This window comes from Pelodiscus sinensis, chromosome 5 (genome assembly GCF_049634645.1).
Source record: "Pelodiscus sinensis isolate JC-2024 chromosome 5, ASM4963464v1, whole genome shotgun sequence".
Taxonomy (NCBI): domain Eukaryota; kingdom Metazoa; phylum Chordata; order Testudines; family Trionychidae; genus Pelodiscus; species Pelodiscus sinensis.
Window position 1 is genome coordinate 123,985,417 of NC_134715.1, and position 17,211 is coordinate 124,002,627.

A 17,211-nucleotide genomic window follows, 5' to 3' on the forward strand; every position below is an offset into this window, starting at 1 on the left:
GTGACCTCATCTTGAGAGCTCTTCGCTGACAGCTGCTGCTCAATGCACTATGAGCTGTGACACGGAGCCCTTATAACTTCTCTGAGCTACAGGGTAATGCCACTCAGGCATGGATATGCAAATAAGCATGGATATGCAAACGTCCCCACCACCTGTCTGGGAAGAGGAAGCTAGATTTGGATGCTGGAAAGCACTGAGGTCTGTGATATTTCATTTGCCATGAGAACAGGCTTTGATTACTTGCCCTTGGACAGGTCCTTACTACTCAAACAGTGCTATTAAAAATACTCAATGCAAGAAATGCTGTCAGAATTGGCTCTAATTAATTACTATTTTCAGGCTCAGCAGTGTGTGCATGGAGACACTTCTCACTGAATATGAAAGGAAATGTGCGTGAAAAGACAATGAGGATTCCTGTGGCTCCTTAAGACTAAGTGTTAGTATAGCATGAGCTTTCGTGAGTTACAACTCACTTCATCGGAAGCATGAAAGGAAAAAGAAACAGTAAAGATACAGAGATGGGAGTGTTTGCTCTGATGTAACATTCCAATATCTGTATCCCTATTACAATATCTGTATCTCTAGTCCAGAACTTTTTAGTCCGGAAACATCCATCATCCAGAATGATTGTACTTAGCCAGATATCCCCTTTCATGGGTGTGGGCACATTTCCCGCAGTTCCATAAAGTTTGTTACAGCCACCAAACTTTACTGTCTGTGTTCTGTGCTGTTATTTAGCTCTAATTTACCCCTAAATATCTTCTAAGAGCCCGGAAAGCAGTGGAAATGTTTGTAATGCTGCTAGACAGTGCTGACCTTCTGTGGTCCAGAAAATTCCCTGGTTTTTATGTTTACATCTACTCTGCACAGTTATTTCGGTATAAGCTATCCTGGAATAGTTATTCTGAAATAGTTTATTTTGAAATAGCACGTCTAATCTGCAAGGAAGCCTCAAAATTAGTCCGAGGCAGGCTTCCCTAATGTAGACGTGCTATCTTGATATAGAGCCCAGGGCTATTCTTTTCGAAATTGCGGAATTGGAGCGTCTATACATGCATTATTTTGAAATAGCTATTTTGGAATAGCTATTTTGCGCAAAAACATGCTGCCTGTCTACACTGGCGAGGAGTTCTTGCGCAAGAACACTGATGTTCTAATGTGAGAAATCAGTGCTTCTTGCGCAAGAACTATGATGCTCCCGCTCAGGAATAAGCCCTCTTGCGCAACTGTTCTTGCGCAAGAGGCCAGTGTAGACAGCAAACATGAATTTCTTGCGCAAAAAAGCCTGATGGCTAAAATGGCCATCAGAGCTTTCTTGCGCAAGAGAGAATCTACACTGGCACAGATGCTTTTGCGTAAAAGCACATCTCTTGCGCAAAAGCACATGCACGTGTAGACACTCTCTTGCGCAAATACTTTAATGCAAAAACTCTCGCGTTAAAAGTATTTGCACAAAATCTTGCCAATGTAGACGTAGCCAGAGGTTTACAGAAGTCAGAATAAGCTGTCCATTATTTCAAAATAATGGAATTTCTGTGTAGATGCTCATATATTATTTTGGAATAACGGCCATTATTTCAAAATAACTTTGCTGTGTAGACACTCTATATGACCCACAGGTGAAAAATTGTCTTCAGAAACTATTTGCAAAACAATGAACTGCTCACATAAACTAGCACAGGAACGAACAAAGTCACGCTGTGTGAAATGCAGAGGGCCAGCTTGAGGCCTGTGAACTGCTGAAGCTCAATTAAGCCCTGAAATTGCTGCTTATGCTGCCATATCTTTGCAATAAATAATGCTCCCCGAGAATAATGTGATTAGCTCTCAGAAATGCTGGGTAAAGTAGGATCTGAGGAATTGGTGGGGCACTGGGAAGTATATGAAAATTTCTGAAAGATAACTCAGTTTTAATATTCAGCTCTGGGCTGTAAGACTTAGGCCTCACTTGATTGCTGACTTTAGTCTGTGGACCCTGGGTGGGATTGGTGGTCTGTGATATGCGTAAGGTCAAGCTGGAGGAACTGGTGGTCCCTTCTGGCCTTACACGTTGACTATAAGAGCTGTATCTACACACACAGCAGACCAGGCTGCTGCAGGACTTTACTCTGCCCTTGTTTCCATTGAGCAGTAATGCCGTTCAAAAAGCACGTCCAGCTTTCATGCAGTTTTCCATTGTGGAACCAGTGAGTGACCCAAGATCCTTCCTGTTTCGATTTGCTGAGAAGCTGGTGTATGTGTCAGTGGTTGGACACCCAGTGGTGACACATGAAGAAGTGAGCCCACAGGGGAGAACAGGAAGGCTGTGTCTACACTGGCATCCCTTCCGGAAAAGGGATGCTAATGTATCACATCGCAATTGCAAATTCCGCGGGGGATTTAAATATCCCCCGTGGGATTTGCATTTACATGGCTGCCGCTTTTTTCCGGCTTGGAGATAAGCCGGAGAAAAGCGCCAGTCTAGACGTTATTCTCCGGAAAATAAAGCCTTTTCCGGAGGATTTCTTATTCCCACTTCAATTGCGATGTGCTACATTAGCATCCCTTTTCCGGAAGGGATGCCAGTGTAGACACAGCCGAAGGTTTTTGTGTTGGTTTGTATTGTGACAGTGGCTGGTCCTAGCTTTGCTGACATTAAATGACCTCCAGCACTGACTGCTTCAACAGCACTTCCTGGAGTGTGAAATCAGTCCCAGACCCACTGCCACTGACCTGGAGAAGGCTGCAGCTTGGAGATGTGCCTTGTGACACAGTCAGGCCAGCCAGTTATAAGGGAGTATGGGAAGGCAGAGACATAAGTCCTAGAATGTTACAGGCCCCAACCTATAAGCTGAGAAGGGGTTACCTGAGGTTCATTAGAAACACCTGAATTCAATTAGGGGCCTTTCTCCAGAAGCCCTTTTTAAAGTCTCTCCCCTGTTGAACAAAGCAAACCCCCCCCCCCCCCCCCCCGAGGAAAGGCCATGCTTCTTCCTCCACAGGAAACAGACAAGCCTGAGCATCTGCGAGGGGAAAGACTGAGTCCCCAGGGCAAACCCCAGGTCAATATCCCACCCCAGTGAGGAGGCAAGGGAGGTATCTCCCTTGGTATTTGTGGCTAGTGAAGCAGTTCCTTCTGCTTATTGGAGGGTTACCCTCCCCTGAGGCCTATCCTGACAGTACCGCCGAAGGAAGGCAAAGCCTGTCTCACCACAAGAAGTGCTGAGGCTGGTTAGACAAAGGTGTCTTGCTGCAGTCTGTAGGGTCCGACACAACACCAGTTGAAGTCTATAGGAGCCCTCTGTTAATGTCTCTGGGCCCAGGATCAGGCTCAAAGAAGCAGATTTTCAAAACAGGACAGCTCGCATTTAGGCACCTAAGACGGGTCACCCATCCAGTCCTATTGAGACATTTATGGCCAGCTTCCCCATAGCCCTTGACAGCCAACGTGCTGAGCTCTGTTGAACACTTATGTTATTCTTACGTGGGAGATGATCTCTTTGGGAAAACTGGCTTTTATTACCTAAGTGCTACAGCTTGGACTTCCCCAGTCTGGCACCCTCAGGACCTCAATGGTCCCAGATGAGGCATTTTATCAGACCAGGGGAGGTAATTTCCAGAGCCTCTGCTACCAGCCTCCTCCTTCCCCCCCGCCCCCTGCCACTGGGCTTCCTGGCTTTCCCCACATCCCAGCTGAGCCACACGCCAGGCTTTCACCTCTCACCCACCCCAGCCCAGCTGGGCTACACGTTGTTCCCTCCTTCATTTTGCCAGGCTCCTAGTCCCCAACACTCCACAGTGTGCCAGGACTCTGATCTTGGAACATCCGTGGTCATCCTGGACCACTGATGTTGCCGGACTTGAGAGTTCTTGTTTATAGTGGTACAACCTATGTCATTGTGTGTATTGCTGTTGTGCCCAGGGCCTGCAGTGATGGATCAAGGTGCTGCACAAACATTACTCTTCTGGGTTTTCCCTCCTGCAACTTCTGTTTTAAAAGGATCACTCTGACTATGTCAATAGCCTTTGCAGGTTTTCTCTTTGCCCTCTGTGTCCCGACTACAAATGGCAGTGGGACTAATGGCGGAGAACTGTGTCATTAACTTCCTGTTTTGTGTTTGTTATGAAATCTGTGAATGTGATGTCGTGCAAACGACTGTGACAAATGCTCGGCAGCGCGCACGCACATGGGGAGGTTTTTGTATTGGTCTGTATCACTGTGAGAGGCCAGCTGCTGCTCTGCTGACAGTAATAATCTCCAGCATCTTCAGCTTCAACCCTGTTGATTGTGAGAGTGAAATCGGTCCCAGACCCACTGCCGCTGAACCGATCTGGGATCCCAGAAGGACGGGTGGAAGCGTTTTGGATAATGAGCTTAGGGGCTTGTCCTGATTTCTGCTGATACCAGTGTAGGTAAGTGCTAACACTTTCACTGGCTCTGCATTTGATAGTGACAGTGTCTCCTGGGGAGACCAATAATGATTCTGGAGTCTGCGTCAGCACTTTTTGCCCAGTGGACTCTAGACGTAAAAAAAAAAATACAGGAACATGTGATTTATTAATCAGAGTTATAGCTTTATATTCCCTACATTTTAACTCTATAGATTATTAAAGAAACAAATCAAATCTCTGTTACCACAAATAGATTATATTTGCATTGTCTCTGCTGCTGCTGTTCATTAAGCGAGGTCTCTTGTGTTTTCTTACCCTGAATCCAAAACACAAGTATCCAGAGAAGCTGAGTGTGGGAGATCATAGTGGCAGTTCTCAGCCGCAGTGCGAGCCAGAGCACTGTGCAATGTAAACTGCTCCATTTATACACGCTCAGCAGGGCAGGGAGGGAGTGTCACACACGTGTGAATTTGCAAAAGGAACGAGTCATGTAAATACGTCTGACTTGACTGGAGTCTGAACTGCCTTGTCGGTCATGTCTGGTTTATAGGAATGGAGTGGCAAGATGTTCAAGGGGCTAACTTATTGCTGCAGCTAGATATAAATAGACCAATCCTCCACCCATAGTCTGGGAGGCTTTTAGCAGCCTGGCCTGCCATCATTTTATCTTCTAGCTCTACTGTCTCCCCATGAAAATGGAACTGCATAACAGTATTTCTTTGTGCAGGAAATTAAAGACCCTCTGCCAAGTGTGTCTGGCTGTCGGAGTATAGCAAACTTGCATGATCTACAGCACTGCAAGGAATTCCTGGTAACAAGGAGCCTACTGCATGTGACAGCTGGACTCAAACTGTTCCTGGCTGGCACCCTCACACCCAGGTACTTGAAGGGTTTTTTAGACCCTCACTCCCTACCTTGTTTCCACTGTTCAAAAGGATTTCAGCAGGATCCCGAGAGGGGGAGAGATTTTGATTAGCTGAGAGTCCACAGAGAATGATCCTGGGCTGGAGTCGTCAGTGTCTTCTATGCTGAAGGGACACTAGAACAGCTGCTTGCCCCTTTCTCTAGATCGTTTATGAATAACTTGAATAGGATTGGTCTTAGCACTGACCCTTGGGGAACACCACTAGTTACCCCTCTCCATTCTGAAAATTTACTATTTATTCCTACCCTTTTTTTCCTGTCTTTTTACCTGTTCTCAATCCAAGAAAGGATCTTCCCTCTTATTCCATGACAACCTAATTTACACAAGAGCCTTTGGTGAGGGACCTTGTCAAATGCTTTCTGGAAATCTAAGTATACTATATCTACTGGATCCCCCTTGTCTGCATGTTTGTTAACCCCTTCAAAGAACTCTAATAGATTAGTAAGACATGATTTCCCTTTACAGAAACAAATTTTGTCCAACAAATTATGTTCTTCTATGTGTCTGACAATTTTATTCTTTACTATTGTTTCAACTAATTGGCCCGGTACTGACATTAGACTTACTGGTCTGTAATTGCCAGGGTAGTCTCTGGAGCCCTTTTTAAATATTGGCATTATGTTAGCTATCTTCCAGTCGTTGGGTACGGAAGCTGATTTAAAGGATAGGTTACAAACCACAGATAATAGTTTAGCAATTTCACATTTGAGTTCTTTCAGAACTCTTGGGTGAATGCCATCAGGTCCCGGTGATTTGTTACTGTTAAGTTTTTCTATTTGTTTCAAAACCTCCTCTAATAACACTTCAGTCCGAGACAGTTCTTCAGATTCATCTCCCACAAAGGCCTCAGCTGTGAAGACTGAAGCAAAGACATCATTTAGTCTCTCTGCAATGGCTTTATCATCTTTCATTGCTCCATTCGTATCTTGATCGTCCAGGGGCCTGATTTTTTAGCAGACTTCCTGCTTCTATTGTACTTAAAAAATGTTTTGCTATTATTTTTTGAGTTTTTGGCTAGCTGTTCCTCAAAATGTTTTTTGGCTTTTCTCATTACATTTTTATACTTAATTTGGCAGTGTTTATGTTCCTTTCTATTTACCTCACTAGGGCTGTGTCCAGACTCCATGCCTCCGTCGACGGAGGCATGTAGATTAGCCAGATCGGAAGAGGGAAATGAAGCCGCGATTAAAATAATCGCGGCTTCATTTAAATTTAAATGGCTGCCCCGATCTGCCGATCAGCTGTTTGTCGGCAGATCGGGAGAGTCTGGACGCGATGCCCCGACAAAGAAGCCTTTCTTCATCGACACAGGTAAGCCTCGTGAAACCAGGTTTACCTGTGTCGATGAAGAAAGGCTTCTTTGTCGGGGCATCGCGTCCAGACTCTCCCGATCTGCCGACAAACAGCTGATCGGCAGATCGGGGCAGCCATTTAAATTTAAATGAAGCCGCGATTATTTTAATCGCGGCTTCATTTCCCTCTTCCGATCTGGCTAATCTACATGCCTCCGTCGACGGAGGCATGGAGTCTGGACACAGCCTAGGATTGGACTTCCACTTTTTAAAAGATGCCTTTTTATCTCTCACTGCTTCTTTTATATGGTTTTTAAGCCACGGTTGCTCTTTTTTAGGTCTCTTACTACGCTTTTTATTTTGGGGGTATACATTTAAGTATGGCCTCTATTATGGTGTCTTTAAAACATTTCCATACAGCTTGCAGGGATTTTACTCTAGTCACTATACCTTTTAATTTCTGTTAACTCACCTCATTTTTGCGTAATTCCCCTTTTTGAAATTAAATGCCAGAGTGTTGGACTGCTGAGGTGTTCTTCCCACCACAGGAATGTTAAATGTTATTATATTATGATCACTATTCCCAAATGGTCCTGCAATAGTTACCTCCTGGACCTGATCCTGCACTCCACTCAGGAGTAAATTGAGTATTGCCTCTCCCCTGGTGGGTTCCTGTACCAGCTGCTCCAAGAAGCAGTCATTTAAGGCATTGAGAAATTTTATCTCTGCATCTCATCCTGAGGTGACATGTACCCAGTCAATATGGGGATAATTGAAATCCCCCATTATTACTGAGTTTTTTTTATTTCGATAGCCTCTCTAATCTCCCTTAGCATTTCAACATCACTGTCGCTGTCCTGGTCAGTGGCCGATAATCTATCCCTACTGCTATATTCTTATTAGAGCATGGAATTACTGTTCATAGTGATTCTATGGAACATGTTGATTCATTTAAGACTTTTACTTCATTTGATTCTACATTATCTTTCACCCTCACGACCTATTCTGTCCTTCTGATATATTTTATATCCCAGTATTATTGTGTCCCACTGATTGTCCTCATTCCACCAGGTTTCTGTGATGACTATTATGTCAATCTTCTCCTTTAATATGAGGTACTCCATCGTATTATTTAGACTTCTAGCATTTGTGTAGAAGCACTTTAAAAAATTGCCACTGTTTATTTGTCTGCCCTTCCCCGATGTATTAGATTCTTGTATATGTGATTGTTTCTGATCTGGCCCATACTTTATCATCTCCCCTCCTCTCCTTCTGACTAAAACCTAGAGAATCTCGATCAATGGACTCTCCTCTAAGAGAAGTCTCCGTCCAATCCACGTGCTCCTCTGCACGAATCGGCTTTCCCCATATCTTTTAGTTTAAAAACTGCTCTATGACCTTTTTAATAGTTAGTGAAGCCCAGCAGTATGAATCCAAGGAAAACGACCCACACATGGAGACTTCTCTGGTGCCATTGTTCCCTGCCAGGGATAATTAGAAACCCTCTTTTTCTCCATCTCCAGCTAACTCCAATGTTAAGGGCTTGACACAGAGAGACTGGCCACAGATCTATTAGCTTCCTACAAGGGGACCCTCCCAGTTGTGGTCCTTAGAGCCTGGTGGGGATTTAGTTCCTGCCATTTCCTAAAAATGTCCCCCAAATAACCCACAACCCAGGAAACCGTGCTGTGGCTATCTCAGCGTAGAGCCCACTTCTATGGAGATGGTGAGGATGGGTTGCTACAGATCTGAATGATCACCTGTAGGGGGTGCCAAATCACTTGGACTCAAGCTTTATCTCAGCTCTCTGTTTCACCTTCATGGAGTAGAACCTGCCATGCAAGGAGCAGCTCAGCTGGACATGTGGGGCCAAACCCATCCTTAGTGTAACTGCAGTGAACAGAGCAGAGTTACCTCAGGGATGAATTTGAGCTGATTGTGCCAGAGGTTTCCCGGTGTGTGTGTTGTTTAACTTCCTTTTGTTTTCGTTAAACAGTGGCCAGGTGGCTCCTTGGCATGTAGATAATGTGGAGGAGGCTGCTGGTGAGGGTACAGGAGGCATGAGAGGAATTATAGCTCCAGCTCAGTCAGGAATCCCATAGCACAGAGTTCTCAGAGGGTTGAGATGGCAGCTGTGAGGCTGGTGGATGCTTAGGGGGGGCTTACCTAGTTTCTGCAAGGTGTCACTGGGGTAGAAAACCGGACACCAGGCAACCCTATATGTCACCGCCCCTCCCCCCTTCGCCTCCTGCCATGGTGCTCGGCTGAGTTCTGCACCGCTCAGCCGGGCCACCGCGTGGGAGCAAGCGGCCATTTGGTCTCCCCCGCGGAGGCCCGGCTCAACGGCGCAGAACTCAGCCGAGCGCCACGGCGGGAGGTGAAGGGGGGTGGGGCGGTGACATATAGGGTTGCCTGGTGTCCGGTTTTCTACCGGTCAGTCCGGTTTTCGGGCCTTAGAATCATAGAATCATAGAATAATAGGACTGGAAGGGACCTCGAGAGGTCATCGAGTCCAGCCCCCCGCCCTCAAGGCAGGACCAAGCTCCGTCTACACCATCCCTGACAGATGTCTATCTAACCTGTTCTTAAATATCTCCAGAGAGGGAGATTCCACCACCTCCCTTGGCAATTTATTCCAATATTTGACCACCCTGACAGTTAGGAATTTTTTCCTAATGTCCAATCTAAACCTCCCCTGCTGCACTTTAAGCCCATTACTCCTTGTCCTGTCCTCAGAAACCAAGAGGAACAAATTTTCGCCTTCCTCCTTGTGACACCCTTTTAGATATTTGAAAACCGCTATCATGTCCCCCCTTAATCTTCTTTTTTCCAAACTAAACAAGCCCAGTTCATGAAGCCTGGCTTCATAGGTCATGTTCTCTAAACCTTTAATCATTCTTGTCGCTCTTCTCTGTACCCTTTCCAATTTCTCCACATCTTTCTTGAAATGTGGCGCCCAGAACTGGACACAGTACTCCAGCTGAGGCCTAACTAGTGCAGAATAGAGCGGCAGAATGACTTCACGAGTTTTGCTTACAACACACCTGTTGATACAACCTAGAATCATATTTGCTTTTTTTGCAACAGCATCACACTGTTGACTCATATTCAACTTGTGGTCCACTATGACCCCTAGATCCCTTTCCGCCATGCTCCTTCCTAGACAGTCGCTTCCCATCTTGTATGTATGGAACTGATTGTTCCTTCCTAAGTGGAGCACTCTGCATTTCTCCTTATTAAACCTCATCCTGTTTACCTCTGACCATTTCTCTAACTTGCTAAGGTCATTTTGAATTATGTCCCTATCCTCCAAAGAAGTTGCAACCCCACCCAGTTTGGTATCATCTGCAAACTTAATAAGAGTACTCTCTATCCCAATATCTACATCATTGATGAAGATATTGAATAGTACGGGTCCCAAAACAGACCCTTGCGGAACTCCACTTGTTATCCCTTTCCAGCAGGATTTAGAACCGTTAACAACAACTCTCTGACTACGGTTATCCAGCCAATTATGCACCCACCTTATCGTGGCCCTATCTAAGTTATATTTGCCTAGTTTATCAATAAGAATATCATGCGAGACCGTATCAAATGCCTTACTAAAGTCTAGGTATATGACATCCACCGCTTCTCCCTTATCCACAAGGCTCGTTATCTTTTCAAAGAAAGCTATCAGATTAGTTTGGCATGACTTGTTCTTCACAAACCCATGCTGGCTATTCCCTATCACTTTATTACTTTCCAAGTGTACTTACCTTCTGTCTGGTAAAAAAAAAAATCAGAAAATACCGGACATATACAATATCTGGTATTTTCTGGTTCTCCGGCTGGGCGCCAGATGGAAGCCTGGCGCGGGCGGGGGAGTGGCTGGTGGGGGGGGTGCGATCGGCGCTGGGAGCCTCTAGTTGCTTCTGGAAAGCAGGGGAAGCTCTGTCCCTGCTCCTGAGCGCTGTTCCAGCGCGTGCTGGAGCCACAGCTGGACTTGCTTCTCTGGGACCATGAGCAGGGCGGGCAGCACCCTGGGATCTGCACGTGCCTGCGTAAGTCTGGCTCCCCACCAGCCGATTCCTTCTCCCCGCCCTCCACCAGCCGGTTCCTCCTCCCGATCTCTGGCCAGCCTCTCTGCCCCCGATTCCCACCACCGACTTGCTTTGCTTCCCGCTGGCCAGTCCCGCTGGCCAGTCCCGCAGCCTCCGACCTCCACCCCCGACCAGCTTTGCTTCCCACCGGCCGCCCCTCCCCCATTCTCCCCTGGCCAGCTATGCTGCCTCTGACCCCCCCCCTTGCCAAGCTCTGCTTCTCACCCCCCCTCCTCCCAGACAGCCCTGCTCCTCTCCCATCCGATCCCTCCCCCCTCCTGCCTCTGATCAAGTGTGTCCATTTTTTTTTAACCCTACCTTGTAACTCTAGTGACGTACACGGCCAGGTGTACATCACTGCCCCAGCCTCCCTTCCCGTCCCACTGTGGCACTCGTCTGAGTTTTGCGCCACTCAGCTGGGCTGCTGCAGGGGAGCAAGCGGCCGTTTGGGCGGCCCCGCGCTCCACATGCAGCATGCTGCATGGAGAGCGCGGGGCCCAAACGGTCACTTGCGCCACTTGCTTCCCTGCAGCCGCCTGGCTGAGTGGCGCAGAAGTCAGCTGAGAACCACGGCGGGAAGCAACAGCGCCTCCTAGAGGCAACTCATAATGCTACAGTGTTACAGAATCACAGTCATTGGGCTACTATATATATGATTCCTTTGGGGTAGCAGAGACAGGCCACAGCTGGAGAATGATGTTGGATTTGATGGACCACTGCTCAGATACAATGATTGCTGTGTTCCTCCTCCTATTGCCCCAGCACCCACAGCCCCATGACTGCACCTGTGCTAGCATAAATGTGACCCAGAATTCATTCTCGGCGCACCAGCAGGTGGGCTCAGGTCTTTTTATCACTGTGATCTGTAGCTTTTGGGTGCCAGTGAGGAGTTCTGGGTTCAGTTTTTGCCAGAGTCTCAACCCTGCTGAGGTGTTTCTTCCACGAAAGGGGAGCTGCCTCAGTGACTGTGTTTTGCTAGATAAGTAGAGGAATGAAGGAGCAGCTTTCAGTTGACCTTGTTTGGAGACAGCCTGTGTTTCTCAAAGTAGGGTGCACGGGGTTCTCCCTCTCCTTCCTCAGACCTCTTGCATGCCAAGGAACAGCTGTTCAGTAGCATGTGGGAGGTGCTGGAATAGAGGGCGGAAAAGTGGGGAGAGACAATGCTTAGGGGAGGGGTGGGAAAATTAGGGTGAAGGCTGGAGCAGGGGCGGGAAGAGGTGGAACTCTGGTGGACAGAGCGGAGTGGAGGGTGGGACAAAATGGAGGGGGCAGATGTATTGGGGAAGGAATGGAGTAGTGGTGGGAAAAGGTGGGGTGATGATGGGGCCTGGGGCTGAGAAGGGGATTTGAGGGTCCATTAAACATTTTAAATCAAAATGGGAATTCTCCAGTTGCTAATATTTGAGGACATGGGTTAGACTCTTGCAGTGTCCCTCCGGGGCGTTAGGAAGCTGGAGTACAGCTCTCTGCTCAGTACAAAGGTATTCCCATTGCAACCTGTGTGGCAAGGTCCTTGCTCAGGTCCCTCCCCCTGGAACCACTTCTTCTGTCACAAATCAAATGGAAATTCCCTCTTGTGCAAGTCACGTATGTGACTTTTTTGTCCATACCGATTTCCCCACCTTCTATTTACAGAGCTTTGTTCCAGCAGCAAACTCAGCCGGCCTCTCCAGCTGTCTGGGGAAGCACAGTCCCCCATTCTCCCACTCCTCCCCAGCTACTTTAGCTGTTGCTGTATTTTCTAACCCTCTCGCTAATGAGGCCCACAGGTGTTTCCCATTAGCCCCTCAGGCAGGGGCCTGCTCAGCTGATCTTTGCAGCCAGGCTGTAGTGGCAGGGCTCTGGCTTAACCAGCAGCCTGTCACAGTGGCTGTCAGTAGGAAGCTTCATGCAGCCTTTCAGAGCAGATCCCTGTTAGTGGTAGGGGAGCAATGGTAGCGGAGGGAAAAGTGCTGAACCACTTGGTGGGAGGGAACATTTGAAAGGACTAAGATCTGGGGCAAAGAGGGAACAGACCCAAGTCTGACTCACTCCCAGCCTGGGGGCAGCTTTGCAGAATCATGAGCACCAGGATGCTACAGAGGAAGCAGCTGAAATACTATGAGTGACAGCCTAAAACTAAACAGAGCAGGGAGGTTTTTGTGCTGGTCTGTATCACTGTGTGAGAGGGGTGGTGTAATGCTGCTGACAGTAATAATTTCCAGCATCATCTGCTTCAACCCTGCTGATGGTGAATGTGAAGTCGGTGCCAGACCCACTGCCGCTGAACCGGTCTGGGACCCCAGATTGACGCGTGGAAGCGTTGTAGATGAGGAGCTTAGGTGCTTGTCCTGATTTCTGTTGGTACCAGGCTAGCCGTTGATAACTACCACTGGTGAGGCTGGAACTGGCTTTGCAGCGGATAGTGACTGTGTCTCCTGGAGACACTGCCAGGGATTCTGGTGTCTGAGTCAGCACGATCTGCCCGCTGGAGTCTGGATGGGAGAGAAAAATTAAAAGAAAAACAAATGTAAAGTGACTCAAATCTTATACATTGTAACTAATTAGAAAGCTTCACCTCATACTCCTTCTTCACTAACACTCTGAATGCCTCTGGGAATCATTGCTTGAAGCGGAATCTCTGAATATCTGCATCCTAGTATGTTCAAGGTAATTTCCCCTGTTATTTCTCTTACCCTGAATGCAGAGCACAAGGAGCCAGAGAAACTGAGTCCAGGAGATCATGTTGGCAGCTGTGGAGCTCAGAAGCACAAACGGTTCAAGTGACATGTTTATATCTGCTCTTAACAGCAGGCGATTGTCATTGGGGTGGAAACATGTAAAGCAGCAGTTCTGTGTAAATGTCCCTTCTCTCTGCACATTGAATAGACTTCATACCCATGAGACCCATCCCGTGAGTGGAGCATAAAGAAAAGGATAAAAGCTGGGGGTGGAGAACAATAAAAAATCAAGCCTTACCCCAGCTGTTTTGGGTTACTCTGGATCTGATACCTTTTCATTTCATGAAAGCTCCCTAGCCTTCGGCTTGACAGATTGTCCATAGTCTTTTTAACATAAATTACTCTCCTGCACAAGGCAACATTGAACACAGGCTTGAAATGTGAGAGTAGGGAGGTTCTCCAAGGGGATGCTCCTGCAGACATCCCCTGTTTGCTGTTCTAATGATCAAGAGTGTCACGTCCTCCTTAAACAAAAAACAGGACTATGTAGCACTTTAAAGACTAACAAGATAGTTTATTAGATGATGAGCTTTCGTGGGCCAGACCCACTTCCTCAGATCAAATAGTGGAAGAAAATTGGCCTCCTTAGAATTCCAGGTCACAGCACATCAGTTTACAAGGCCTCAGCAGAGACATAAGGAAAACCCCGAGCAGTCTGCCCCCTCCATACTCTCTCCTACTGGTTCCCCTAGTACTCTGGGCTATGAGTTTGCTTGCAGCCACCCTCTCCATTTCCAGCAGCAGCCCCCCGAAAGGTCACTCGCTGTGCGGTAGCCAGGGGCGGATGAGAGTTTTGCGGGGCCCAGGGCAGCACAATTTTGTGAGGCCCCCCCTTTGGAGACAAAATAGAAAAAAGGCGTCTAATGCGCAAATTGAAGGCTATTTTTCATATTAAATGTGAATTGGGTAAATTTGATAGAAACTTAATTTAGTTGGATAATTTTTATTTTAATTATATTGTAATTCATTCTTAAACACAATTCTGCATTAATAATTAAACATTTTAATTTGTATTTAAGTCTACTATAGCTGTCTAGCTCTTTTGGCAGCACATTCTTCAATTATGTCAGTAAAATCCATTTCTTTACACAGATCATTTTCAATCGATATAATCAAAAGACCTACACAACGCTCCTGGCTCACAGTAGATTCTCTTTGGCTGCCCATGGCTGGTATTTGCCAGGCAGCGTTGGGTGTTCCGCAGCCAGGCAGCATTGGGACTTGCGGGGGCCAGGTGGAGTGTGGGTGTTGAGACTTTGGGGGGCGGAGCAGGGGGCATGTGAGTGTGCAGGCTTGGGGGGCCAGGCAGCATTAGGTGTTGGGATTTGGGGGGCGGGCAGCGTGTGGGTGTTGGGACTTGGGAGGCAGGCAGTGTGTGGTTACTCGGGTTGGGGGGCAGGCAGGGTGTGGCTAGGTGGAGGATGGCGCACAGATGGGCCATAGGGAGGACCAGCGGGCAGGGGTGTCCGACTCATCAGACAGGCTGAAATAACCATTTCAGCCTCTCGAACAGCTCCTGGCTGGTAACTCCCCCTGCTCCCAGGGACGTGTGTGTGGGGGGGGGGGGCGCGTTCTGTGGAGCTGGATCGCGCTGCGCCCACAAGTGGGGGGAGGTGGGGACTGGCGGGAGGAGATGATGTCTCTCTGGCAGGCGGGTCGCTCTGCCGCCGGGTGTGGCGGGAAAGGGGTCTGAGCTCCCCTTGGGGGAGAGACCTCACCACCCCCAGACTCTTTCTGGGCAGGGCAGGAGGGTGGAGCAGCGGGATACCCGGGCGCCATGGCCAGGCGTCACCCTTCGCCTCCCTGGCAACGAGCCACCGTCGCGCGCATGCCACGGGCTAACGGAGCCGTTCGTGGACTCTCAGTGAAAGGCAGCGGCAGAGGCGGCTCCAGCAGGTAAGGGCAGCAGCGGCAGATATACGGCAGGGCAAGCGGGGCTGGTGCGGGGCCTATTGAAGTGCGGGGCCCAGGGCAGCTGCCCCGCTCACCCTGCCCTATATCCGCTGCTGGCGGTAGCAGAGTCTAGCCCTGTGCATATCAGTCTAGACACAGAGCAGTTAGCTGGACTGCAACAGCCGCATTGGCTCTGGGCTTCTCTGCAGGCAGCAGCTGTTCCTGTGGAATCACAGGAGTTGAAGAGACCCAGCAGGTTTTGAGACAGAGCTGTGTCATTGTGTGAGGGAAGCTGACACCGTCTCGGTGATGATCTCCATCATCTGTGTCAACCACACTGACAGTCAGAGTCCTTCCTTGCTTAGCTGCCCCGCTCCCGAGCCAGGCTGGAACCTCTCAAGGCAGGCTAGAGCCAGAATAATAAGGTTGTACTGAGTTCTGTTGGCACCAGATGGTACAGTTGCCAGCACTTGCAGTGGCTTTGCAATGGATTGTGACTGTTTCTTCTGGAGTCCTTGTCATCCCAGTGTCTTCTCTGGAGCCTCAGTGATAAATAAAATAAGCCACTAGATATATATGAAAGTTAAAGTAAGCTGAGTTGTGTATTTATCCTCCATCTCCTTACACACAACAACATGCTTTTTAAATTGCATTTTCATAGTTTTATTAATTTTACATAAAATCAAAGTAATTTCTAAGCAAGTTAGATATAATATTAAACTGACATCCCTGGATAGAGTTAATGCATGAAAATATATTGCATCATTTCTCCATCTGCTTTTTCCATCCAATATTCTCAATATCTTTTCCCCTGGATCCTGAGCACTAACAACCATATGAGTTAAGGCTAAGAGATCATTTTGCTATGTTGGAGCTCTTTAATGCGGATTAAATTAATCCTTAAGTAAAAATTAGGCGGCCTGTGGCATTTTAGAGATTTATTACGTTACATGTTTTCATGGTAAAACCCATTTCATCAAATGAGTTGGAGTAGAGACTGCAAAGTCTGTGGTACATATAATATCAAAGAAATTACCTGTCAATTGTAAGATGAGTATTAATGAGGCTAATTAAGTCAGGGTGATTGAGTCTCATTTGCAGCATTTGATGTGGAGATGGAAATATGAAAAGATCTTTATTCAAACCTAAGTTGATAGAATTGAATTTGTAAATGAACTCCAATTGTAAATGTCTCCCTCTTGTAATCAGCTGGTAACAGTCTTTTTTAGAGGAATGGCTACTTTTAATTCCATTACTGAATGTCCAGAGGGCACTATTTTAGTCTGGGTCTCACCAGTGCTGCATTCAGAGGTAAAATCCCCTCCCTAGTCCCACCATTCCCCTATTTATATTGGGGAATTACAGAAGCACTTTTGCCGCAGTATTGCCCCGAGAGCTCATGCTGAGTTGCTTGCCCACTCTGTGACCCCCCTCAATACTTCTCAGAGTCACTGGTCTTCGGGATACACTCCCCATTTTGTAGTTCCTGCATTCCTCATTCCTGAGGATAGGAGGCAATTGTTGCTTCAAATTCTTGATCACATTACGAAGCTGGGCAAAATATATGGGGCATCTGAACAATAGTAAGGAGCATTTTAACAACAAGCTGAGCAGGTGGTCAAATTGAGGAGAGATGGAAGTGTCTCTATAGGAGGCTAGACCTCAGTGAGGACAGTAGTCCCATGGTTATTGCAGCATGTTGCAGCTTGCATAATGTGTGTGACCCTAAGGGGTAGTGGTTTGCTCAGGGGTGGGGTACTAGAACTGAGCACTTGGCAACAGAGTTTTGAGCAGCGAGATACTTGAGCAGTCAGAGGTGCTGAAAGGGCTGCTGTCAACTTCAGGGCAGCTTAAAGGGTGCACTTTGAAAAAGAGGGGCACTGAAATAAAGCTCTGTAAGAGGCTGACGTCTTTGTTTTAATTCAGTC

General features: G+C 47.4%; 1 long non-coding RNA gene across 2 annotated transcripts in view; it reads left to right on the top strand.

Annotated features, from left to right (window-relative positions):
* LOC142829702 (uncharacterized) overlaps positions 1 to 14,645 on the top strand; it is a 415,915-nt gene extending 401,270 nt beyond the window's left edge. For both annotated transcript variants that reach the window (XR_012904444.1, XR_012904445.1), the window contains 2 exons: positions 5,099 to 5,250; positions 13,357 to 14,645. This is a non-coding gene — a long non-coding RNA (uncharacterized LOC142829702). The remainder of the gene's footprint in view (positions 1 to 5,098; positions 5,251 to 13,356) is intronic.
* The last annotated feature ends 2,566 nt before the right edge of the window (positions 14,646 to 17,211 follow it).